We start from the raw sequence: 25,293 nt of genomic DNA, 5'->3' as shown, positions 1-25,293 counted from the left end.
TCATGTGGCTAGGAGAAGACATATCTGATTTTTTTCTTATCAGCCTTCCTAAAATTTACAAATTTTTTTCTGGCAACAGTGAATTTGGCTCATCATAGAAAGTTCTTTGAAGACTCTTAGTAAACTTCTTCCTCTTTGAAAAAGTAAATTTTACTGCATGCCACTGCAAGAGGTAAATTTTTGATTTATAGGAAATTTGAAAACCAATTATGCTTAGTCTCTAATTTCTGATTTACTTATAGAACAGAAATTACACAGATAAATGTTACTTTGTCTTATTTTTAAAAATATTTACTTATTTATTTGACAAGCAGTCATAGATAGACAAGGGGAAAGACCAAGAGAGAGGTCTTCCATTTGCTAGTTCACTCCCCAAATGGACACAATGGCCAGAGCTGGACCAACTCAAAGCCAGGAACCATGAGCTTCTTCACACATGGGTACGGGGGTCCAAGCACTTGGGCCACCATCCACTGCTTTCCCAGGTCATTAGCACAAAGCTGGATTGGAAGTGGAACAGCCGAGACATGAACCAGCACCTGTATGGGATACCAGTGCCACAGGCAGAGGCTTAATGATTATGGCACAGCACCAGCCCCCGCTTTATCTAAATTTATGGTAAACCCATGAGTTGCACCACAATGCTATTTTCTTTTCCTTCCTTCCTTCCTTCCTTTCTTTCTTTCTCTCTTCCTTCCTTTCTTTCTTTCTCTCTTCCTTCCTTTCTTTCTCTCTTCCTTCCTTTCTTTCTTTCTCTCTTCCTTCCTTTCTTTCTTTCTCTCTTCCTTCCTTCCTTTCTTTCTCTCTTCCTTTCTTTCTTTCTCTCTTCCTTCCTTCCTTTCTTTCTCTCTTCCTTCCTTCCTCCCTCCCTCCCTTCCTTCCTTCCTTCCTTCCTTCCTTCCTTCCTTCCTTCCTTCCTTCCTTCCTTCCTTATTTTTCTGTGTCATGAAGCTTGCACATTGCATCCAAGGACATAGACCAGGGAGAGAGGCTTATGATTACTGTGTGCAAGAACTCTCCTCTTGGGGGTCAAAGCATCTGACAAGGAAGCTCTCCTAGATTAAGTCCTCAAGCGCCTCTCTCAATAACAAGCGAGAGAAGGTGTGCTAACTGGAGAGTATCTTTGGTTGAATTAACTCTGGGAGGCCTGAGTGTTGCTGGGGTCCTCATTGGGATATAATAATGGGTCATGAATCATTTGAATGTGACTTCACCACTAGAGGGCTCTGTAGGGTCAATTACATTTTCACAATCATTGACACCTGATTCTCCACTGTTGTCTCCAGCTGCTCTTCTGGGGAAGAAAATCTGCTCCACTTACAGGATACTTAAGTCCAGCACTGGAAGAAGGATAATTGAAAGAGCCCACAGCTGAGATAAAGGCCTAAAGACACTTGCTTCCATGTAAGAATGACTAAGAATACTGTCTTGGTTGGGTTGGGTAAAAGTCATCATGAAGAGGATCAGGGACTTCTGCATCTCCAAGTGTATTTCTACCTCCCAGCTGTGAACCCAGAATAGGGTATCCATTGATGAAACAATGATTCCATACTTCCATGTGGTGCTTCTCTGCTTAACATTGTCTGCTGAATTCTTATTCCCATATATTTTTACCCAGCATGATTAATTTTATCACTTCTGCCTGACAATACTCAACAATTTACACACTGTGCTCTACATTTGCACACACTGCCAACACTTTCACTTGATGTGCATAATAAACCTGATAAATTGCTTTAATGATTTTTATTATTCCATCATTGTAAAAAATCCCAGTATCATGTTCTTCAATAAGTTTGGCATAATACTGAAAGTTGGATGTTTGCCATTGAAGACACTGTATTTTTGCTCACTGGTATTACCTAGATTAGGAGTAGTGATATCCTCTGGTTATACCTTCAATTTGAACTAAATTCTAAAACATAAATAAAATTGCTGATAATGGAGATGAAGTTAAAGAGGTAGAAGACAAAATTGGGCACTCTGATGGTGTGAGTGAGCTGTTTATGGTGGTCTGTTTCTTATATAAAACCTGCTGCTGTGGGTTTGCCAAGTTATGTACCACTCAATAACCTTCTTCATGTATCTTTAAGAATTCTGTCCCAAATCTCGTCCCTTAATTTCACTTTCACAGTTACAGAAAATGAAATTTTGAACAAAGCTGCTGATTATGGATTTCAATTATTTGCAGAAAATCTGTCTTGCTAATGTGTGAGTCAGTGATGCTAAAAGATTCCTCTTATCTCTCCCAGCAAGATTCTTTCATTGCCCACACTGGTGCTTGTGCTGTAGAAACTTAGAGTGCTGAAGGTGTATCCAAAATGGAGGCTGTCATGGTGAAATTATTTTAATATGCATTTTAAATGATCACCATATTTTTGTGTTGCTATTGACTAACTCACAGTATCATGTTATCCTTTGTTCAGCTGAGCTATACTGCAATCTTCTTTATGGATATGATCATCACTTTTTATCCAGAGATTAGCATTCATTAGATTAGCATTCATTACATATCTCATCTGAGTTAGGCAAGTATCAAGGAATGAGGTTGTGTTGGTAAATAATTTAGTTATACTGTGTGTCCTGTGGAATGTAAAATTTAAGAGATAATTTATCATAACCACCTCAGAGGTCCTTTGGTACATCTTTCTGAATCACTTAGAGATGAGAACTCCTTTGAAAGAAGAAATGAAGTAGCTGACACATGGAGCCACTGCCTGTAATGCCAGCATCTCATGTGAGCACTGGTTTGAGTCCCAGCTGCTCCATTATGATCCATCTCCCTGTTACTGCATCTATTTGGGGAATGAACCAGCAGATGAAGATCTCTGTCTCCACTGCAACCTTCTCTCTCTGTATCTCTGCCTTTCAAACAAATACTGTAAATCTTATTTTAAAAGAGTTTAGGGTCCAGCACTGTGGCGTAGTGGGCTTAGCCTCTGCCTGTGGTGCCAGTTTGAGTTCCAGCTGTTCTTCTTCCAATCCAGCTCTCTGCTTTGGCCTGGAAAAGCAGTCAAAGATGGCCCAAATGCTTGGGCTCCTGCACCCATATGGGAGAGAAGAGTGAAGCTCCAGGCTTCTGGCCCCTGGCTTCAGATCAACCCAACTCAGTCTGTTGTGTCTACTGGGAAGTAAACCAGTGGACAGAAGATTTTTCTCTCTGTCTCTCCCTTTGTCTGTAACTCTACCTCTCAAATAAAACAATAATTTTTTTTATTAAAAACAGAGTTTAGCCTCACCTTTGGAACTTCTAGTAATTTTGATGGGTTGAGAGGAAATTTGTAAAGTCTATGATACAACTGAGAGCCTTCCGAGTCCTAGCATGTAAGAAGATAATAGCGAGCAGACAGCTGGTAGACAAGACCTAACAGGGTACAACCCATACATAGCATTGTCTTTCTGAAGACCACAGTAAGTCCTATGGTCCCTGTTCAAAGGTCATGGGAAACCATCCACACAGTTGAAAGAGGAGTGTGACTTGATGAGATTTTGGTTTGTAAAATGGCCTTAGTATTAAAGAACATCTCCAGAGAAAACATAGAAGAGTACTGCTGAATGGTAAATCTTCATTAATAGTAACAAGACTTGATGAAAGAAATGGCACCTTTAAGGGAAATGTAATTCAGGGAAGGGAGATAAGAATTAGTGAATCTTTTCTCCTAAGATGGTACTTACACCAACTGTAGATATTGGGGCCCTAATTTGGTGTGTTGAAGAGGATTCCACTAGGATCTGGAATAACTTGAGCATCAGAACACATAATTTCAGACTATAATACCTTTAACAAGATAAGAATCTATGAACTCATAATGATATAGTACATAATGACACACTAACGAGGACAGAAGAGTGAGCCCTTAGCTTTGATGCTAGATCAAAATATAAATGAAGAAACAATATTGGGAATTAAAACACCAGCATTTCATATAGTATTGATGATTAAAAATACTATTAAAGGTAGTGGATAAAAATTTGATAGGAAGTAGGATACTGGTATAATATTGGAATAATTTTTAATAAAAGTCCACACATTCCAAAAAGGAATAAAAATGTATATGAATGCTGTGGTGCAGGAAGTTTCACCACTGCCTGCCACACCAGCATTCCACATCAGAGTGCTGTGGTGCTGCCTCAAGTTCCAGCTTCCCTGCTTTTGATCAAGCACAATGTGAATGCACCTGGGAAGACTTCAGAACATGGCCCAAGTCCTTGGGCCCTGCCACCCATGTGGAAGACCAGGAAATAGTCATTCATCCTAGCTTCAGCTTGACAAAGAACTAAACATTGCAACTCTTTGGAAATGAACCAGCAGAGACAGAGAGAGGGAGAGGGAGAGGGAGAGAGAGAGAGAGAGAGAGATCCAGCTCTCTGCTATGGCCTGGGAAAGCAGTAGAAGATGGCCCAAGTGCTTGGACCTCTGCACCTGCATGGGAGACCCAGAAGAAGCTCTTGGCTCCTGGCTGTGGATTGATGCAGCTCTGGTTGTTGCGGCCAATTGGGGAGTTAACCAGTAGATGGGAGACCTGTCTCTCTCTCTCACTGCCTCTCTTTCTCTCAAATAAATAAATAAATCCTTTTAAAAGATATAGATGTAGACATAGATATAGATATAGATCACTCATTGTAATTCTGCATTCAAAATGGATAAATAAATACTTAAAAGGTTGCATGTGAATCAATCTGGCAGAAATTCACTAAGTACCAAGTTGATAGCATCCATCATAGCACAGGTGGGAGACTGAGCAGAGCCCAGCATCGAACCATGGTGCTTCTGATGAGAATACAGGGCCCACATTTTCTCAGAAAGGAACACTGGAAGGACCCAGCTTGAGTCATCTCTGCTCTTGATATCTATTAAGGGTTTTCATATTAGAATTTCATATTAGAATTCCAGAAATATAACATGGAATCACAGTGGGAGAAATGATATTTTGGCTGGCGCCACGGCTCACTAGGCTAATCCTCCGCCTAGCGGTGCCGGCACACCGGGGTCTAGTCCCGGTTGGGGTGCCGGATTCTGTCCCGGTTGCCCCTCTTTCAGGCCAGCTCTCTGCTGTGGCCTAGGAATGCAGTGGAGGATGGCCCAGGTGCTTGGGCACTGCACCCCATGGGAGACAAGGAAAAGCACCTGGCTCCTGGCTCCTGTCATCGGATCAGTGCGGTGCGCCGGCCGCAGTGTGCCAGCCACGGCGGCCACTGGAGGGTGAACCAATGGCAAAGGAAGACTTTTCTCTCTGTCTCTCTCTCTCACTGTCCACTCTGCCTGTCAAAAAAAAAAAAAAAAGATATTTTAACATGGTTGGAAAAAGATGTGATAGTTCTGTGGATTGGGTTGTGTTGGATTAATGTTGGTTTCTTAAATTGGGGTTCATATGCTATTTATCAGGGGACCACCCTATAGTTAGCAGAAACATCTTGGGTCAGGGGCAAAAGTGCTAGAAGGATACTAACTGAGCATTCTCAATGAATGGGATTCACTCATGGTATTTCTGTACGTTTGAAATAATTTCAAAATTAACTACTCTTAAAATGACCAAATTGTAAGATGACAATATCCACATCATGTTAGTAAAACAGGGACAGCATCAAATACTATAAAGGCTAAACCTTACCCAATTCCCATTAGGCCAACGTTATAAAACTGGACCCCCTCTAAGCATCTACATGCCTGTATGGAGACTGCAGAAATAATACAATAATATTCACAATGTGTTTCCTGTTCTGAATACATTTGTGATAGTTTTGAAACAGCTTGATCTTTTTATTTTAAAGCTTTTGAGAACTCTCTTGATCTTTAAAAATAATTATTTTATTTTTGTACTGAAAAGAAAATATGTGGATATGTCTCAAATCTGTTGGTTCACTCCCCAACTTTATGCCACAACTGGGGCAGGACCAAGCCCAAACCAGCAACCTGAAACACAATCTGGGTCTCTACAAGGGTGGCACGGACTCAACTCCTTTAACCCTCACCACTGTCTCTCAGAATGCACACCAACATGAAGCTGGAATCAGAAGCAGAGCTGGGACTTTGCCCAGGCTCTCTGACATGGGATGCAGGCATCCCAAGCAGTGGTCACACCACTATGTCAAATGGCCACTCCTTCATTTTTAAATTAATTATTTTTATTTGAAGGAGACTGAGAAAGACAAGCAGCAGAAATCACTCATCTGTTGGCTTACTACACAATGCCCACCACATCAGGACTGAATTAGATGAAAGACAGGAGCCAGGAGCTTCATCCAGGTCTTCCATATGGTTGACAGAAATGGTTGGGCCATTATTCACTGCCTTCTCCACACTAGCAAAAATCTAGAATGGAAGAGGAGTTGCCAGGACTCAAAGCTGCACTCCAGTATGAGATGCCAATGTCAGAAGAGCAGCTTGACCTATTGAATCACATGCTAGTCCCTGCATCAATTCAAACCAGTGCACTCACCCTACCTTGTATATATTCACAGAATGCAAAGCTGGACATCCTCTCCCTTTCCTTATTATTATTATATTAGTTCCTCAGCAGAACCATTGTTCAGTTTAAACTGAGAGAACAGAGCAGCTCTGATTAGTACAGTGATATGCTTTTTGGGTTTTGGACACTTTTTTTTAAAGATTTATTTATTTATTTATTTGAAAGTCAGAGTTACACAGAGAGAGGAGAGATGAGAGAGAAAGAGTTCTTCCATCCACTGGTTGACTCCTCAAATGGCTGCAATGGCCAGCGCTGTACCAATCTGAAGCCAGGATCCAGGAGCTTCTTCTGGGTCTCCCACACAGGTGCAGGGGCCCAAGGACTTGGGCCATCTTCTTACTGCCATAGTAGGCCATAGTAAAGAGCTGATTTCTACGCCACAGGTCCAGACCCTGGACACTTTTTTGAAGGTTGAGTAATTTTGGCAATGACAGAAAGTTTCTTTTACAATGACTTTGATGGGGCTGGTGCTGTAGCATAACAGTTAAAGCTGCTGCCTGGAGTGCCAGCATCCCATAAGGGTGCTGGTTCAAGTGTCAGCTGCCCCACTTCCAATCCAGCTCTCTGCTATGGCCTGGGAAAGAAGTAGAGGATGGCCCAAGTCCTTGGGCCCCTGCACCCACTTGGGAGACTCAGAAGAAGCTCCTGGCTCCTTGATTTGGATCAGCACAGCTGCAGCCATTGCAGCCATCTAGGAAGTGAACCAGCCAATGGAAGCCCTCTCCCCTCTCTCTCTCTGCTGCTGCCTCTCTAACTCTGCCTTTCAAGTAAATAACTAAATCTTTTTAAAAAAGTGAAAGAAAAAGAAATAATAAAATGACCTTGCTTCCCACAGCTAAAGTATTTTATGTTATCAGGATGTTTAAGGGCAGCAGCCAGTAAATTAGTTTTGTAAAGCTCAGTCTGTACTGTTTGAAGAAATTTGTTCATTTCTGCCATCGTAGTTTCAGGTTTTGGAGACAACAGCTTTTAAAACATTTTTTAATCCTGATTTGCCTTTTCATAAGCCATTTGTTTTAGTAATATTTTGCCACTTCCTGATTATCTACCTGATGTCCAATAGCTTTTTCTAGCCTATCCACAAAGGACATATTGCCCTCAGTCAGCCCCTGATGGACTAAAGAAAAGGAAGTGGACAGGTCTTTAACATCAAGAATCTTTTTCCATACTTTTAATGAATGTTAGAAATTGTTACATAAGCCTTCGTCCAAGGATAAGCAACTTGTCGACCAAGATCTGAATACACTCCCTCTCTCAGCAACTGCTCAAAAGTGGTAGGGACATTGTTACTTAGTTAATCTATGGCTTGTACAGAAGCCCAATCTCTATTCCTGAGCCCAAACAGTGTACTGGGCTGGAGTAACCAAGATTTTAACTAAAGTTTTCCAGTTCCATGGCACCATCTCACATCCTTCTCCAATTCCCTCCAGTATGCCCACTGTACCAGAACTCTGTATCTTGTACTCCATTAAGCCCTTTTTTAGCCCTCTGTAAACATTATAAGGAATATGTTCATGCCAGGGAGCTGCATTTTCGGGTCAAGCTACAGGACAAACAGTTAACACTGGTGATTCCCCTTGTTCCCTGGCTTGTGGAAGCGTACCTAGTACCACTGACACACCTGAAGGGGACTCAGATATCACCACCACAACAGCAGATGCTGAGAGTGCAGAGGTCTCTGTGAGGCAGTGGGGACAAGCCCATTGACCAACCTTCCTGGCCAGGGACAGTGGCCAAGGGAATTGTAACCTTACTAATGGCATCCCAGCAGAGATATCACACATGCAAAAACAGAATAGGAGCTCAAGGCTCCTGATGTTATTTTTGACCAACTTTCTCTCAATCAGTTACTGTTTTTTTTAGATTTATTTATTTATTTCAAAGTTAGAGTTACACAGAGAGAGGAGAGGTGAGAAAGAGAAAAAGGTCTTCCATCCACTGGTTGACTCCTCAAATGGCTGCAATGGCCAGTGCTGTACCAATTTGAAGCCAGGAGCTAGGAACTTCTTCCTTGTCTCCCACATGGGTGCAGGGGCCCAAGGACTTGGGCCATCTTCTTACTGCCATAGCAGGCCATAGCAGAGAGCTGGATCAGAAGTGGAGCAACCAGGACTTCAACCAGTGCCCACCACTGCAGGTGGTGGCTTTTACCCATTAGACCACAGTGCTGACCCAACAATCAGTTATTTTTAAAGTGCCTTCATCAGGATTCCAAGGATAGCAACTATTAATTTTTTACAGCAAGCATCCAATTACTTTTTGGTAAAGAGTGTCCCTCTTCGGGCCAGCACCGTGGCTCACTTGGCTACTCCTCTGCCTGCAGCAGTGGCATCCAATATGAGCACCAGGAGCTAGTCCCAGGTGCCTCTCTTCCAGTCCAGCTCTCTGCTGTTGCCAGGGAAGGCAGTGGAGGATAGCCCAAGTGCTTGGGCCCCTGCACCCACATGGGAGACTAGGCGGAAGCACCTGGCTCTTGGCTATGGATTGGTGCAGTGCCAGCCGTAGTGGCCATCTGGGGAGTGAACCAATGGAAGGAAGACATTTCTCTCTCTCTCACTGTCTATAACTCTACCTGTGAAATTAAAAAAAAAAAGTGTCCCTCTTTCTAAAGGAGATAAAGCAGCCCAACTTTATGTTTCCATTACACCAGGTATGGAATTCCCCATCTATATGACTCACCAGGATCTTGAAGAGATGAGTGTGCAAGTGAAAGGAGAGACAGGAGAGACAGGACATGGAAACAGTTCCTCTGCAAAGTGCTGCCAAACTAACCCGGGGTGTTTTCTTTATTGATAATGATTACAACAGCGTATTGTACAGCTCATGCATGTGCTCATCTAACTCCAAGGTTTCTCTGGAACATGTTTAGCAAGGCATATTAGATAAACAAGTCTAGGGAAGCTGCTGCATGTCTTTGGGAAGCCAACCTTCCCACAAGGCTCAGTGCTCTTCTTGTTAGTGGACCATAAACTATACTTAGTCCCTGCAGCCACACGCTGTGTACTAGGAAGAAAATGTCTTTGCTTTGGCAGAAATCTTATTCTCCACAGTCACATTTGACTATCTTTACAAACCTTCCTATGAGCAACCAGGTTGACCAGATCTGAGTCCACTGTGTATGTGAATGAACGTGACTTTGCTTTATATCTAAATACTGTTCTTCTATTTTGGATTATATATGTGTTTTGTAGCTGTGCTTTGATTCATAGTAACTCGACTTTTTATGGAATTGATTATCATTGAATGGAAACTGAAAATATAAACAAAATATTGAAAGAGAAAAAAGAATTTATCCAAATATTCTAATGTATCCCAGAAAATTTTTTAAGTATAAAATGGTGACCACAAATGAATAACTCCCTCTTGTTCTTCTATCCAATCCTCTCATTTATCTCTCACTCAATGCTGCTCAACCTCTCCCAGTACCTCTAGTACTGATTGAGCTCACTGCAGGAGTGTCTGTCTCCCCACTGCACTGTGAACTTCTGCCTTCACTCAGCTCTATCTCCTGTGTTCACCACTCACGTAAATTCACTTTGATCACTCCAATGGTTAATGAGGGAATTATTTCCTTAGCAACTCCATGATATAGAAGAGAAAAATCAAGTCTTTCATGTTGCTTCTCTGTAGGAAAATCTTTCATGGAGAAAGAAATGTTAATGTAAATGTTGGAAAGACATCATTTTATTTATTTGTTTTTATTTTTATTTTATTATTTTTTTTTGCCAGAGTTAGAGAGAGTTATAGACAGTGAGAGAGAGAGAGAGAGAGAGAGAGAGATAGAAAGGTCTTCCTTCCATTGGTTCACCCCCCCAAATGGACGCTACGGCCAGCGCACTGCGGCGATCTGAAGCCAGGCGCCAGGTGCTTCCTCCTGGTCTCCCATGCATGTTCAGAGCCCAAGCACTTGGGCCATCCTCCACTGCCTTCCCGGGCCACAGCAGAGAGCTGGACTGGAAGAGGAGCAACTGGGACAGAATCCCGTGCCCGAACTGGGACTAGAACCCAGAGTACCAGCACCACAGGTGGAGGATTAACCTAGTGAGCCACAGCGCCGGCAAGAAAGACATTATTGATTATTCTCTGGCCTGATATACCTGGACAAGGGTCCTACCAAAATAAAACTGGAGGGACCGGCACTGTGGCACAGGGGGTTAATGCCCTGGCCTGAAGCACCGGCATTCCATATGGGTGCCAGTTCAAGACCTGGCTGCTCCACTTCTGATTCAGCTCTCTGCTATGGCCTGGGAAAGCAGTAGAAGATGGCCCAAGTCCTTGTGCCCCTGTACCCATGTGGGAGACCCAGAGAAAGTTCTTGGCTCCTGGCTTTGGATCGGCACAATTCTGGCCATTGCAGCCAATTGGATGTGAACCATCAGATGGAAGACCTCTCTCTTTCTCTCTCTCTCTCTCTCTCTCTCTGCCTCTCCTTTCTCTGTGTAACTCTGACTTTCAAATAATTCAATAAATATTTAAAAAATAAAATAAAACAAATAAAACTGGAACTAATATTGTTGGATGCGTTTAGAAGTCTCAGGCCAAGATGAGAGGCTGCCCATTTTCTTATAAAGGAAGATCCATTCATAGGATTCAGTTGCAATTGCATTGTCATAAATTCAGCAGAGACTGGTGTATCTTCCTGCATTGTCACCCAAATACAGTGTGGTAACTAAGGAGACCAAGCTGGGGAGAGAAAAGAGATATGGCATTGCAGTCTTTCCCAACATTCCTAGATGACACCAGTCATGACTCTCTACTCACTTGGGAATAGCCTGCCACTAGCCCTACTCACAAACACCTAAAGAGTGACCAAAGACTAACAGAGGGAGCCCTTTTCTTATACAAGGTCAGGTAGAAGAGGGCTTGAGTACTGTATCTCACAAGGGCAGTCGTCACTGTAAGGTAAGTGATGTATACATGTGTCTACACACACACACACCAGATTTCTAAGATTGTTTTCATCTAAAAATTCTATTTCTACTGAATAGCATACCTTTTCTACCATCCATAACTACCCTTCTAATTTATGCTTCTCATATTCTATTTTTTATTTATTTATTTATTTATTTATTATTTTTTAAACTTTTATTTAATAAATATAAATTTCCAAAGTACAGCTTTTGGATTATAGCAGCTTTTTCTCCCCATAACCTCCCTCCCACCTGCAACCATCCCATCTCCCGCTCCCTCTCCCATCCCATTCACATCAAAATTCATTTTTAATTATCTTTATATACATAAGATCAATTTAGTATATACTAAGTAAGGTTTTCAACAGTTTGCACCCACACAGAAACACAAAGTGTAAAGTACTGTTTGAGTATTAGTTATACCGCTAATTCACATAGTACAACACATTAAGGACAGAGATCCTACAGGGGGAGTAGATGCACAGTGACTCCTGTTGTTTATTTAACAATTGACACTCTTGTTTATGGCGTCAGTAATCACCCGAGGCTCCAACGCCGATCTTATTTAGACAATGTCATAGTCAAAGTGGAAGTTCTTTCAAGTATCATTTCCGAAATGAAAAGACTTGAAAGTCATTACTCTCCTCATTACAACAATAATAAGCTAAACAAAACAAATATCAACAGCTTCTCTGGGCACACTAAGGAGTTGCAGTTACAATGCAATGAGCACCCAGGAGTCATCAGAGGTCGTAAAGCTGGAATCACAGCTGGGACCTGCTTATCTGGAACAGAGCCCTGGCTGAAGCACTTAGAGGGTAACTTTGTGTGAAGGCAATTTTACCCAGTGGCTGGAGGCCATTCCTACCATGAATAGGAAACTCCCAGGCAACATGGACTTAGGGATCCAATACTTTGCTTTATCTTGAGGAATCCCACCAACTTTTCACAGTAGAGGGCTTAGAAACATCATTTATTAGCTATGACAGGGAAGAGGAACAGTAACCATTGTGAAATAGGATGAAAACCATCTTCTTATTTAAAGGCTTAAATGTGAATCGTTTAAATATATTCATTAAAAGATAAAGATTGACAAAGTGAGTATAATAACAATATTCGGCTACATCTTGTCTTTTGGACATTCACTAAATATACTGATTCAGACAAGTTCAAATAAAGCGATAGCAAAAGATATGTTAAAACTAATTGAAAGAAAGCTGGAGGTACTACACTAATTTCAGATAAATGGAATTCAGAACAAGGAAAATTATCAGAGACAAACAGGAAGATTACTTAATGATTAGGCAGCCATTGCTTTAAAACCTAGCAAATTTGTGTATACACCTAAATTCAGAACTGCAAAATACACTTCAAAAACCTACAGAATGAGGGTGGGCATTCTGGCAAAGCAGGGTATGCCACTGCTTGGGACACCTGTATTCCATTTTGGAGTGCTGTTTGGAATTCTAGATGCTCCCCTCTCAATCCGTCTCTCTGTCTTTCTGCTGCATGGTTGACCAGGATGGAATTCCTGACTTAAGCCTGCCCAGCTCCAGGTATTGCAGCCATTTCAAGTGTGAAACAGTGAATGGAAGATCTCTCTCTGTTTCTCTCTCTCTCACACACACACGCGCATGTGCTCTCTCTGTCTCTCCCCACTCCTGCTCTACCCAGACACCCTAACTTTCAAATAAATAAATATTTTTTAAAAATTGACAAAATTTCAAGGAGAGAGAGAAAGTTCCACTATTATATTTGGGAACATCAATCTTCCATTAATTGGCTGTTCAAAAATGCAAAAAACCAGAAGCATAAATTTGGCTTTAATAGCCTTATCAATTACTTTGGTCTAATAATATTTACAGAATTCTTTGTCCAACAAGATCAAGCTTCCATGGATGGACCACAGTCTGGACAACAAAATACACCTGAAACTGTAAATGTTCACAAAACACATGAAGAATGTTCCCAGATAATAAATTTTAGGAAACTGTAGCAAGAAGAACAATTGAAGCATGAAAAAGAAAAGGAATGAAAATTGAAGTATAAATGAATAATATTGAAAAATAGGAAAATAATATATGAAAATCAGCAAAACCAAAAGATACTTCAGTGAAATAACAAATTCATAAACCTCTCTCCATGCTCATTAAGAAAAGAGAAAGACAGAAATTACCAGTATCAGAAATCAAAGAGTGGCCATCATTGGAAATGAACATTAATGTCCCATGGAAACTTAAGGATAATTAGGGGCTACTAAAATCACTATGCACAAAAATTTGATAACTTAAATGAACAGAACAATTGCTTGAAACACAAATTGCCAATACTTACACAAAAAGAAATATAATCAGTCAAGGCCCATTTCCTTTAAAAGAATTGAATCAAGATGCATACTTCTTCCCACCACCACTAAAAAAAAAGGAATGAAAATATCAGGCAAGGGTAACTCATAGTTGAATTCTACCATACATTCCAAGTACAAAAAAGGACAAGTCTCTACCATTTCCTCTTGAGATCTGAAGTGTAGATAATAATTTATAACTCAATTGGTGAAATCAGCATTACCTTAATAAAAAACTTGTTAAACTTCTAAGAAAGGAAAACTATAGAAAAACATTTCACATGAACAAAGATGCAAAATAAAAATAGAAAGCAAAATAATAATAGGTAAAATCCAACAATTTTATGTAGTACAAGCAAGTGGTATTTATCCCACGTAAGCAAGGCTGTCAGCATTTAAAAAAATCAATAAATTGGACATACTACACAAACTGCAAAAATGTTAAATGATTACATCAACTTTTGTAGAAGATATTTGGCATAAAAAAACTGAGCAAACAAGGAACAGAAGAGAAATTCCTCATCTAGATAAAGAATATCTACCAAAACCAGCTTTAATAGTGAAATTGGACAGTTTTCCCTTAAGGTGGAGAAAGGGGGAAGTGTCTTTTTCTCACCACTACTTTTCAATATTATGGTGGAATTACTAGACAGTGCAGTAACACAAAGAAAGGATACAAAATGCATACATATTGGGAAGGAAGACATAAAACTGCTAGCAAATGTCATTATTGCATGTATAGAAAATTCAAAAGTACATCATAAGTACCCCTGGAACAATGTTAGTGTAGCAAAGTGGCAAATTACATGTACATTTCATTGTTGTTCCATGTATGGGTAAGAGCTAGGATTTGAAATTTAAAAACAAAATTAAGCATCATTTAAAATTGCATCAGGTTAAGAAGCAAATCCCAATCGGTGTCTTTTAACTGGACAGTTCAGGCCATTAACGTTCAATGTGACTAATGAAAAGTGGTAACTTTGCCCTGCCATTTGCCAAAGATAAGTTCTAATATATGCTTTGAATTCCCTGTGATCTTTTGCTGTGAGGTTTCCTTCCTTTATCTTCTTTCATACTGATGACCGTGTTTCTGTGTTTCTGTGTGTAACACATCTTTAAGCATCTTTTGCAGGGCTGGACGAGTGGCGACAAATTCTTTCAATTTATGTTTGCTATGAAAAGTCTTTATTTCACCTTCATTCACAAATGATAGCTTTGCAGGATATAATATTCTGGGCTGGCAGTTTTTTTTGTGTTAGTACCTGGGCTATATCTAGCCATTCCCTCCTAGCTTGTAGGGTTTCTGATGAGAAGTCAGCTGTGAGTCTGATTGGAGATCCTCTGAGAGTAATCTGACGTTTCTCTCTTGCACATTTTAGGATCTTTTCTTTCTGTTTCACTGTGGAGAGTTTAATTACAACGTGTCGTGGTGAGGATCTCTTTTGGTCGTGTTTATTAGGGGTTCTGTGAGCTTCCTCTACTAGGATTTCTCTGTCCTTCTCCAAACCTGGGAAATTTTCTGCTAATATCTCACTAAAAAGGCCTTCTAATCCTTTCTCCCTCTCCATGCCTTCAGAAACTCCTAGAACCCGAATGTTGGGTTTTTTAATAGTATCCTGAAGATTCCTGACAATATGTTTTAGATTTCTAATTTCCTCTTCTTTTCTTTGATCTGACTGTATCCTTTCCTGTTCTCTGTCTTCTAAGTCCGATATTCTCTCTTCTGCTTCACCCATTCTGTTTGTAAGGCTCTCTATTGTGTTTTTCATTTGATATATTGAATTCTTCACTTCTGTCACTATCACAGTTTCCTGTTGTACTAATTGTTTCGTTTCATTTTGATTCCTCCTTAATATTTCATTTTCACGAGAGAGATTTTCTTTTTTTAATTAATTAATTTATTTATTTATTTTTTGACAGGCAGAGTGGACAGTGAGAGAGAGAGACAGAGAGAGAAAGGTCTTCCTTTGCCGTTGGTTCACCCTCCAATGGCCGCCGCTGCAGCCGGCGCACCGCACTGATCCGATGGCAGGAGCCAGGAGCCAGGTGCTTTTCCTGGTCTCCCATGGGGTGCAGGGCCCAAGCACCTGGGCCATCCTCCACTGCACTCCCTGGCCATAGCAGAGAGCTGGCCTGGAAGAGGGGCAACCGGGATAGAATCCGGCGCCCCGACCAGTACTAGAACCCGGTGTGCCGGCGCCGCAAGGTGGAGGATTAGCCTATTGAGCCACGGCGCCGGCCTGAGAGAGATTTTCTATCTTGTCCATTAAGGATTTGTGTAGTTCAAGAATTTGTTTTTGAGAACTTCTTAATGTTCTTATCAATTTTTTGAGATCTGCTTCTTGCATTTCTTCTATGTCATCATCTTCATAATCTTGAATTGGGGTGTCTTTTTCATTTGAGGGCGTCATGGTGATTTCCTTGTTTTTATTACCTCGGTTTTTGCGTTTGTTATTTGGCATATTGGAGATATTTGGTTTCTTCACTGTGGTGCTTTTTCTTGTTATACTATGACTCTAGATTAAGTGGACTATCTGTTTTTGATGGAGCCTTAGGGCTTGAGATGGGTGTGGCCTGAGAGCTCTGTTTGGTGTGCCAAAGGTGACACTCCCAGGTTAGGCCTGGTAAATCTCTCTCTCTCTTTCTTTTTTTGATTCAAAAGGGAAGTAATTCTGCACAGCTGAACGAAGTTGGAGTTAGTTAGCAGGCAAATGATATACCCACAGGAGCCAGAGATTGGAAGCTCTTTCCCAAGGACCACACAGGGAATCTGTTCTGCCCTCAGAGTGGGCTCAAATTCTCCTTCAGTCTCCCACTGGGTTGCCAAAGTGACGGAATTGTAGCGTCTCTGGAGAGTACTCAGGTGAATTCCGTGAGTTCTCTCCCCCACCGTCTCTTTTTTCACAGTCTCAGTTCAGTAGCACCACAAATTTACTAGGTCCTAATCTCCTGTTAATTCACCCTGCCCAGAGTCAGGTTTTTCTGCTAGGCTCAGGACTGGTGCAGACCTGAAGTTGCTCTGCTTATGATGTATGTCCAAGATGGCGCCTGCTCTTTGTCTTGCTCGCCCTTGAGAGGTGAGCGGAGAGAGAGAAACCCATGTCCGTACCAGTCACCTTTTTTTTTCCTCTCTCTCTCTCTCTTCCAGTTAGCCTGGTGAACTTTTCCCCCCCAGGGGTCATTCCCTCTAGTCTCCTCTCTCCGCTTGCCTGCCGGTGTCTCAGGCTATTGAGGTTCAGCTCACCTCGCGTTCCAGCGCTGGTGTGTTGAGTCTGCCGCTGGTGTCCCGAACTGTGGGCTCCCACGCTCTCCACGCAGGTCCGCTGTGAATCACGTGTTCTGGAAGAGTTTTTTCTGCTGTTTCCTCCCCTACTCTTCCTTGAACCTGCAGTATCTCCACTTTTATTAAACTATCTCTCCCCGGACTATCAGTGTGCTCCCTTCCTATTCCGCCATCTTGCCTCTGTCCCCTTCTCATATTCTATTTTTTTAAAGATTTATTTATTTTATTTGAAAGTCAGAGTTATGCAGAGAGAGGAGAGGAAGAGAGAGGTCTTCCATCTGATGGTTCACCCCCCAATTGGCTGCAATGGCCGGAACTGCGCCAGCCCAAAGCCAAAAGCCAGGAGCTTACTCTGAGTCTCCCACATGGGTACAGTGGCACAAGGGCTTGGGCCATCTTCTACTGCTTTTCCAGGCCATAGCAGAGAGCTGTATTGAAAGAGGAGCAGCTGGGACTAGAACTGATGCCCATATGGGATGCCAACACTTCAGGCCAGGGCATTAACCTGCTGGCCCCTTGTATTCTATTTTTCAAAAAAGATTTATTTAATTGAAAGAGTTACAGAGATAGGTAGAGCCAGAGAAAGATCTTCCATCCACCGGTTCACTCCCCAAATGACCACAGCGGCCAGAGCTGAGCCAATCTGAAGCCAGGAGCCACGAGCTTCTTCCAGATCTCCCACAGAGGTGCAGGAGCCTTAAGACTTGGGCCATCTTCTACTGCTTTTCCAGGCCATAACAGAAAGCTGGGTCAGAAGTGGAGTAGCTAGGAATTGAAGAGGCACCCATATGGATTGCCGACACTGCAGGTGGGGCTTTAAACCACTGCACTACAGCACTGGCCTCTCTGACTACTTTAAATACTTCATATGTTGGAATCTTACAGTATTTGCCCTTGGGGGACTGATATTTGTGGTTAATTTCACTTGGGAAAATAACCTCACTGTTCATCTTTTCTCTGTGCCTGCATAACTTTCCACTGTGAGTGCAGGCCACACTAAAAGTCTTGGCTACAGTGAATTATGCTGTGGCAAACAGTGCTAATACTTTATTTATATTGAACTTTCAATGCTTTTAGATATTTAATAAGAACTGAGTTTATCAGATAATATAAAAATGTTATTTTCAATGTAATGAAGAATATTCATACTGTTTTCTGTGGTGGTTGCATCATTTTACATTACCACTGACACTGTACATGTAGCTGAAAATATATATCTTCATCAAATTATGTACCTGGGTTTTTTGTTTGTTTTTAAAGAACAGGAGCAGGAGGTCACATTGGCCATCACTGGCCATGGTTATGAAGATCCCTCTGCACAGTTATGAAGATCCCTCTGTACTTGCACTCAAGGTGAATCAGCATTGGGTCTCATTGTCAGTGTGGTGAAATTGCCCATCACCCAGGGAGAAGTGTATGACTGTTAAGTACATTTTCAACTTCCTGCAGTGGTTCTAAAGCTAGGTCTGGAGGTATCATAACCCCATCTGGCTTTCAATACTGTTTCTGTTCCAGGTAACTTTCTGTTAGCAAGGTCAAGCACAGATTTCCATCTGAACATTTCTCTAGCTTGGGATTCACATAAAAGGTAAGTGCCAGCACAACATTCCTCTACCCATTCTGCCTGCCATGACCTAGAGTGTAGACCTAACAGGCTGACCCAGATTTTAACTCTTCCAATAAATTGTTCCTAGATGGGACAGGACAGCCTACATGAGGCTCCAAAAAGTACCCACAAAAGGAGAAGTAGTGTTGCAATGCCCAAGTGGGATCAGCGTGGTGACCTTGACTAGAGTTTCCTTCTTTGGGACAACCCATGTCACCATGGAGTCCTTCCTGCCCAAATGCCTGAGGTATCAATAGCAAGAGCGGAGTCAATATCTGCAAAGTTATAAAGTATTCACATCCTAGATTTCTTGAGTCTGGGCCCCTAGAAAGTCAGGACAGAACAGAACAGATGGCTTTCCCCAGTGGGGCTTCAGCAAAGAAAGCTTAGACACCCTGAGTTCCAGGTTCTATTGTAGACTTTCATCAAGAAATTGATTTCATTTCTTGGGATTCTCTTTCATGGGATTCCTCAGCAGAAAAGACCTCTCCAAAGACTCATCCTCCATCTGCCTCATGCCATGTCAATAATCACACACATTTATGACACATAGCTCAACTGAAAACCCCAGGGAGTGCCTGGGTACAATCAGGACCCAGCTTTGCAGACAAACTGAGTTCCAAGAGGGTTCCCTCTACCCTCTCAGTTATGTGACCCTGAAATATCACTGTATCTCCTAAAGACTCCAAAGTCTGGGCAATGGCAAGTAGAATGGCAGTTACTGGAAGTTGGTGGTGGTGGAATTGTAAAAACTTTCCTTCAATGGGTAGAGAGTTTCAGTCTCATAAGGAGAAACAGTTCTGAATATTGGTCCCACAACAATGTGCATATCCTCAACACTACTCAACCATACACTTAGAAATGCTTAAGATGATAAAATTCATCAGCTATATTTTGTTTTGTCAGGACCACAATAATAGTACATTTTAAAAATGGTCAAATAGGAGCTAGACCTGTGGCACAGCAGGTTAAAACCCTGGCCTGTAATGTCAGCATCCAACAAGGGTGCCGGTTCAAGTCCTGGGTGCTCCACTTCCCATTCAACTCTCTGCAAATGTGCCTGGAAAAGCAGTAGAAGATGGCCCAAATACTTGGGTCCCTGCACCCACATGGGGGACCTGGAAGAAACTCCTGGCTCCTGAATTCAGATTGGCCCAGCTTGGCCCATTGTGGACATTTGGGGAGTGACCAAGCCAATGAAAATTTCTCTCTGTCTCTACCTGTCTTTCTCTAACTCTGCCTTTCAAATAAATAACACAGATCTTTAAAAAAAAAAAAAGTTGATATGAAAAAAGTAGCCAAATACACATCTCATAAAAATTAACATATTTTCTCAGAAGTGCAGTTAATACTTACTAATTTTGTGCAATCTCTTATATTTGCCCATTTTCACAATAATATTCCTGATTCCATTTTGTTGAGTTTTATGTCATTAATTTTTTTTGAAATAGGAATCCGATGCCATCCTCTCTCACTAAAGACACTGATGACAGAGTACAGAAGCCATGTTCAAGGTGGGTGTGGCCTGGGTTCCCTCCCTCCTGGCTGTGTTTGAGGGAGACATAATTTGGTCATCCCTGGGCATCTTACACTTAGGTGGAAGCAGGTGTACCTTGTGCTGAACAGAGAGATGTTGTGTCCACAGCCAGGGCTAAATCCTGGGGCCTGTGCATTCCCTCATAAAATGTGCACACCTGAGCCCCAACTCCTCATGCACCAACATTGCCACAGCAGGAAGAACAAGCATGACCCTTGCCCCTGCAGCAGAGCTAGTTCTATCCTCACTTACCACTTGCACTGACAGGTGGGATGGATCACTCTGAAGAAATCACTGGATGATGCTCTCAGTAGAAGACATGGACTTGTGCCAGAGAAAAGCATCAGAGTTTGAGGATCATGCAAGTCCAATCCCATTTCTACATAACAAAATGTTTTTTCTATTGTGTGTCTTTGGAGTAGAAGTTTTCTATTTATTTCTATTTCTTTTTATTCACCATTTTCTACATCTTGAAATTTGATTGATTCTTCTTCATTGTTCTATGTGTTTTTTGAATTCCTCATTTTGTTCTTATATTATTATTGATATTCTTGAGTGTTCCTCTGTGTACTTTTCTAGGTTGAACAACATGCATACCCAACCTCAGAACACCAGAATATATAAGCAAATGTTGACAACTCTGAAGGGATAAACAGCAAGGGAACAAACAGAATGTATTACTACTCCACTTTCAAGAGTGGTAGATTTGAACAATATTATAAATCAACTTTTCCTAACAGTTACACAGAGAGCATTCTACCTGACAGCAGCAGAACATGTGTTCTTCTCAACAGCTGTCAAAAATTCTCCAGGTGTGATCATCTGTTAATTCAGAAAATATGTGTCAACAATTTTTAGGAAATTGGAGTCATATCATTGCTTTCATAACTCCAATGGAATTAAAATAGAAATCAATCCCGAAAAAAATGGGAAAAGTCACATGTATGTGGATGTCAATCCACACAGTGTCAAACAGCCATTGGTTTGAAGAGGAAATCAGAAAATATTTCAGTGGGTACATTTTGAGTTTTGAGCTGGGATCCATAGCCACAATCACAATCCTCAAGTCCAGGCTTGGTACAAAGAGAACCAGGTGGACATGGAAGGTCACCAGCAGAAAAGCTCTCTGAACACTGAGAACCATGGGGATCTTTAAACAGAGAAGACAGAAGTCTTCTTACTGCCCACAACAATTAAGGAGACAAGGATACTGATGCTTATGTCTGAGTTCAAAGGCAGATTGCAAATTCATATATATTTTATGTACAATATAAACATTTCATAGTCAGCTGAGCTTTATTTTATAAATGGACTGATTGAACATAAGCTCCTTCATTAACATTTAGTAAATAGTTCAGTTTGTTCATTCAACAAATGATCTTCACATGTCAGGCACTAGACATTATTCTAAGTATTTGGGATGGAGAAGCAAAAGACATACAATCAGGAAGGTTGCTTTTTAATAGGTCACACACTAGATATGAGAAAATGAATGAAAACTCACACTGATGCTGTCATAAGTGCTATAAACATGTAAGTGTGGACAGAGAAAGAACTGGGATATAAAGAAGCTGCTTTGAGCACTCTGAACAAATCAATCCATTTCCTCCTAAAGTGCAGTATCCCCCAGATGCTTGATCCTGAAGGGAGATTTTTTAGAGATTTATTTATTTTGCTGAAAGGCAGAGTGAGAGGGAAGGAGATACACATACATAGGAGAGGAATAAAGAGAGAGAGAGATTTCCATTCACTGGTTCCCTCCCCTAAATGGCTTCAACAGTTGGGCCTGGGCCAGACTGAAGCCAGGAGTCAGGAACCCCATCTGAGTATTGCATGTGGGTGGCAAGGAGTCAAGTAATCAAGCCATTATCTGCTAATTCCTAGGCACAGGTTAGGAGATTGGATCAGAAAGAACACAGCTAGGATTCAAGTTGGCACTCTGATAGGAGATGCAGGCATCATAAGTGATAGTTTAATGTGCTGTACCACAATGCCAGTCCCAGCAAGTGAGTTTTATGTTCATGTTCTTGATGATTATTTCCTATTCCATATTTGCACTGGAACCTGTGAACTAAACTGCAGTAGAAGGTGAAGCAAAGTCTATTTTCCTGAGAACAAATGTGGGTTTTGCTCAGATTTGTTCCTGGAGGATATTTAACACATATCAGGTTGTTTCTTTGCTCTGGAACCTGTGAACTAAACTGCAGTGGAAGGTGAAGAGAAGTTGGAGAGGTCCCCTGCTCAGAGGCCTGGTCTGCCTCTGTGGTCAACTCTGGCAGTAGGCTGATATGGACTCCAGGCAAGGTGGTGAGGCAGCATCTCGGCTTGAGCATCTCGTAGTCAACTTGTGTCACTTAGCAAGGGGGCTAGTGAGCTGGCACTTCAGCTCCACGTGCGAGGAGATCCAGAGGTTCGCATGCACTGGGCCCATGCACACACACACACACACACACACACTCACACAGACAGTGGGGTTACAGCTCAGGGACAGCTCTGAAGGTTGGCTTGTGCCGCTACCTGCTCCATGCAGAGTAGCAGGCTGCCTCTTCAGCTCCGGATGTAAGGAGATCCAGAGGTTCACACACACCAATTTGGAAGAGTACTCATTTGGTGAAATACGAGTGGTTCAATTTAATTTCCATCCAAAAGCACCTTGAGTTGCATTGTGGCTGATTGAGCAGCTTATAGTTACACTCCTATTACTAAGAAGAAAGTGGTGTTCTATTGTAATACTGCATGTCCTGTATGTGTGTTAAATTTAAGAGAAGTTGGCTGTTAAGTGGATTTTTTAAATGTTTATTTTATTTGAAAGGCAGAGTTACAGAGAAGCAGAGGCAGAGAGAGAGAGAGAGAGGTCCTCCGTCCACTGGTTCACTTCCTAGGTAGCTGCAATGGCCAGAGCTGGGCTGATCTGAATCTAGGAGTCAGGAGATTCCTCCCAGACTCCCTCCACCCTGGATGCAGGCCCAAGCACCTGAGCCATCCTCCACTGTTCTCCCAGGCCACAGCAGAGAGCTGGATCACAACTGAAGCAGTAGGGGGTGGCCCTAACTGGCACCCAAATGTGATGCTGGCACTGCAGGTGGCTACTTTACCCAATATGCACAGCATCAGCCCCTGTTAAGTGGATTTCCTATAGTAGAGGTTTTGTGAGAGATCTGGTAAATGGGATGGAGTAAATATTTAAATCCCTTAAACCATCCAGCAACTGTATCTGTGGCTGTTGATGCCCAAGGAGACAGTTAGGAGTCCTTGTTAATTTAGAAAATGCAGGAGCAGCCGGCGCCGCGGCTCACTAGGCTAATCCTCCACCTTGCGGTACCGGCACACCGGGTTCTAGTCCCGGTCGGGGTGCCGGATTCTGTCCTGGTTGCCCCTCTTCCAGGCCAGCTCTCTGCTGTGGCCAGGGAGTGCAGTGGAGGATGGCCCAAGTCCTTGGGCCCTGCACCCCATGGGAGACCAGGATAAATACCTGGCTCCTGCCATCAGATCAGCGCAGTGCGCCGGCCGCAATGTGCCAGCCACAGTGGCCATTGGAGGGTGAACCAACGGCAAAGGAGGACCTTTCTCTCTGTCTCTCTCTCTCACTGTCCACTCTGCCTGAAAAAAAAAATGCAGGAGCTTCAGGGATATTTGTCCCATTCTTGGCTCTTTTTTTTTCCCTTCTCTTCCCTCCCCTTCCCCTCCTCTCCCCTCCCCTCCCCTTCCCTCCCTTCCCCTCCCCTCCCCTCCCTTCCCCTCCCCTTCCCTCCCCTCCCTTTCCCCTTCCCTTCCCTCTCCTCCCCTCCCTTCCCCTCCCCTTCCCTCCCCTCCCCTTCCCTTTCCCTCTCTTCCCCTCCCCTCTCTTCCCCTCCCTCCCTTCCCTTCCCTTCCCTTCCCCTCCCCTCTCCTTCCCTCCCCTTCCCTCTCTTTCCCCTCCTCTCCATTTCCCCTCCCCTCCCCTCCCCTCCCCTCCCCTCCCTTCCCCTCCCCTTCCCTCCCCTCCCTTTCCCCTTCCCTTCCCTCTCCTCCCCTCCCTTCCCCTCCCCTTCCCTCCCCTCCCTTTCCCCTCCCCTTCCCTCCCCTCCCCTTCCCTTTCCCTCTCTTCCCCTCCCCTCTCTTCCCCTCCCTCCCTTCCCTTCCCTTCCCTTCCCCTCCCCTCTCCTTCCCTCCCCTTCCCTCTCTTTCCCCTCCTCTCCATTTCCCCTCCCCTCCCCTCCCCTCCCCTCCCCTCCCCTCCTCTTCCCTTCCCTTCCCTTCCCTTCCCTTCCCTTCCCTTCCCTTCCCTTCCCTTCCCTTCCCTTCCCTTCCCTTCCCTTCCCTTCCCTTCCCTTCCTTTCCTTTCCTTTTATAAAGCATTTACTTAATGAATACAAATTCCATGGATACAGTTTTGGGAATACAGCAGTTCTTCCCCCCCATACCCACCCTCCCACCCCCACTCCTCCCTGTCCCACCTTCTACTCCCTCTCCTATCCCATTCTTCATAAAGATTCATTTTTAATTATCTTTGTATACCAAAGACCAACTCTACACTAAGTAAAGATTTCAACAGTTTGCTCGTACACAGACACACAATGTATAAAGTACTTTTGAAGATGAAGATGAAGATTGAAGATGAAGTTTTACCATTAATTCTCATAGTACAACTCATTAAGGACAGAGGTCCTACATGGGAAGCAAGTGCACAGTGACTCCTGTTGTTGATTTAACAATTGACACTCTTAATTATGAAGTCAGTGATCACCTGAGGCCCTTCTCATGTGCTGCCAAGGCTATGGAAGCATTTTGAATCCACAAACTCTGTCGGTACTCAGACAGGGCCATAAGCAAAGTGGAAGTTCTCTTCTCCCTTCAGAGTAAGGTACCTCATTTGATGGCCCCTTCTTTCCACTGAGGTCTAACTCACAGAGATTCTTCATGTAGATAATTTTTTTTTTTTTTTGCCACAGTGTCTTAGCTTTTCTTGCCTGAAATGGTGTCATGGGCTTTTCAGCTAGATCCAAAGTTCTTATGGGCTGATTCCTATGTCAATGTGCTGTTTAGGGCATTTGTCAGCTCCCCATCAAATTTCTCTCAGCTGCAGCCCAGACAAGCTATGCAGGGTGGGTACAGATCATGGATGGATGAGGGTGTATAGTGCAGGAAGATGAATAGGGTTAGG

The 25,293-nt window shown here is 42.7% G+C and overlaps 1 long non-coding RNA gene across 5 annotated transcripts in view; it reads left to right on the top strand.

Annotated features, from left to right (window-relative positions):
• LOC138844837 (uncharacterized) overlaps positions 1 to 21,365 on the top strand; it is a 97,153-nt gene extending 75,788 nt beyond the window's left edge. For 2 of the 5 annotated variants that reach the window (XR_011381204.2, XR_016217729.1), the window contains one exon: positions 1,287 to 1,740. This is a non-coding gene — a long non-coding RNA (uncharacterized LOC138844837). Of the gene's footprint in view, positions 1 to 1,286; positions 1,741 to 2,987; positions 4,265 to 18,267; positions 18,361 to 18,522; positions 18,596 to 20,064; positions 20,128 to 20,417 lie in introns of those variants that run through there. The other 3 variants (XR_016217730.1, XR_016217731.1, XR_016217732.1) reach the window with 3 other exon arrangements.
• Positions 21,366 to 25,293: the final 3,928 nt, after the last annotated feature.

The sequence above is a fragment of the Oryctolagus cuniculus genome, chromosome 12, assembly GCF_051225735.1.
Source record: "Oryctolagus cuniculus isolate XC-2025 breed Fujian yellow rabbit chromosome 12, ASM5122573v1, whole genome shotgun sequence".
NCBI lineage: Eukaryota > Metazoa > Chordata > Mammalia > Lagomorpha > Leporidae > Oryctolagus > Oryctolagus cuniculus.
Note: the sequence above shows the minus strand (reverse complement) of the source record. Positions and strands in the feature narration are given on the sequence as shown.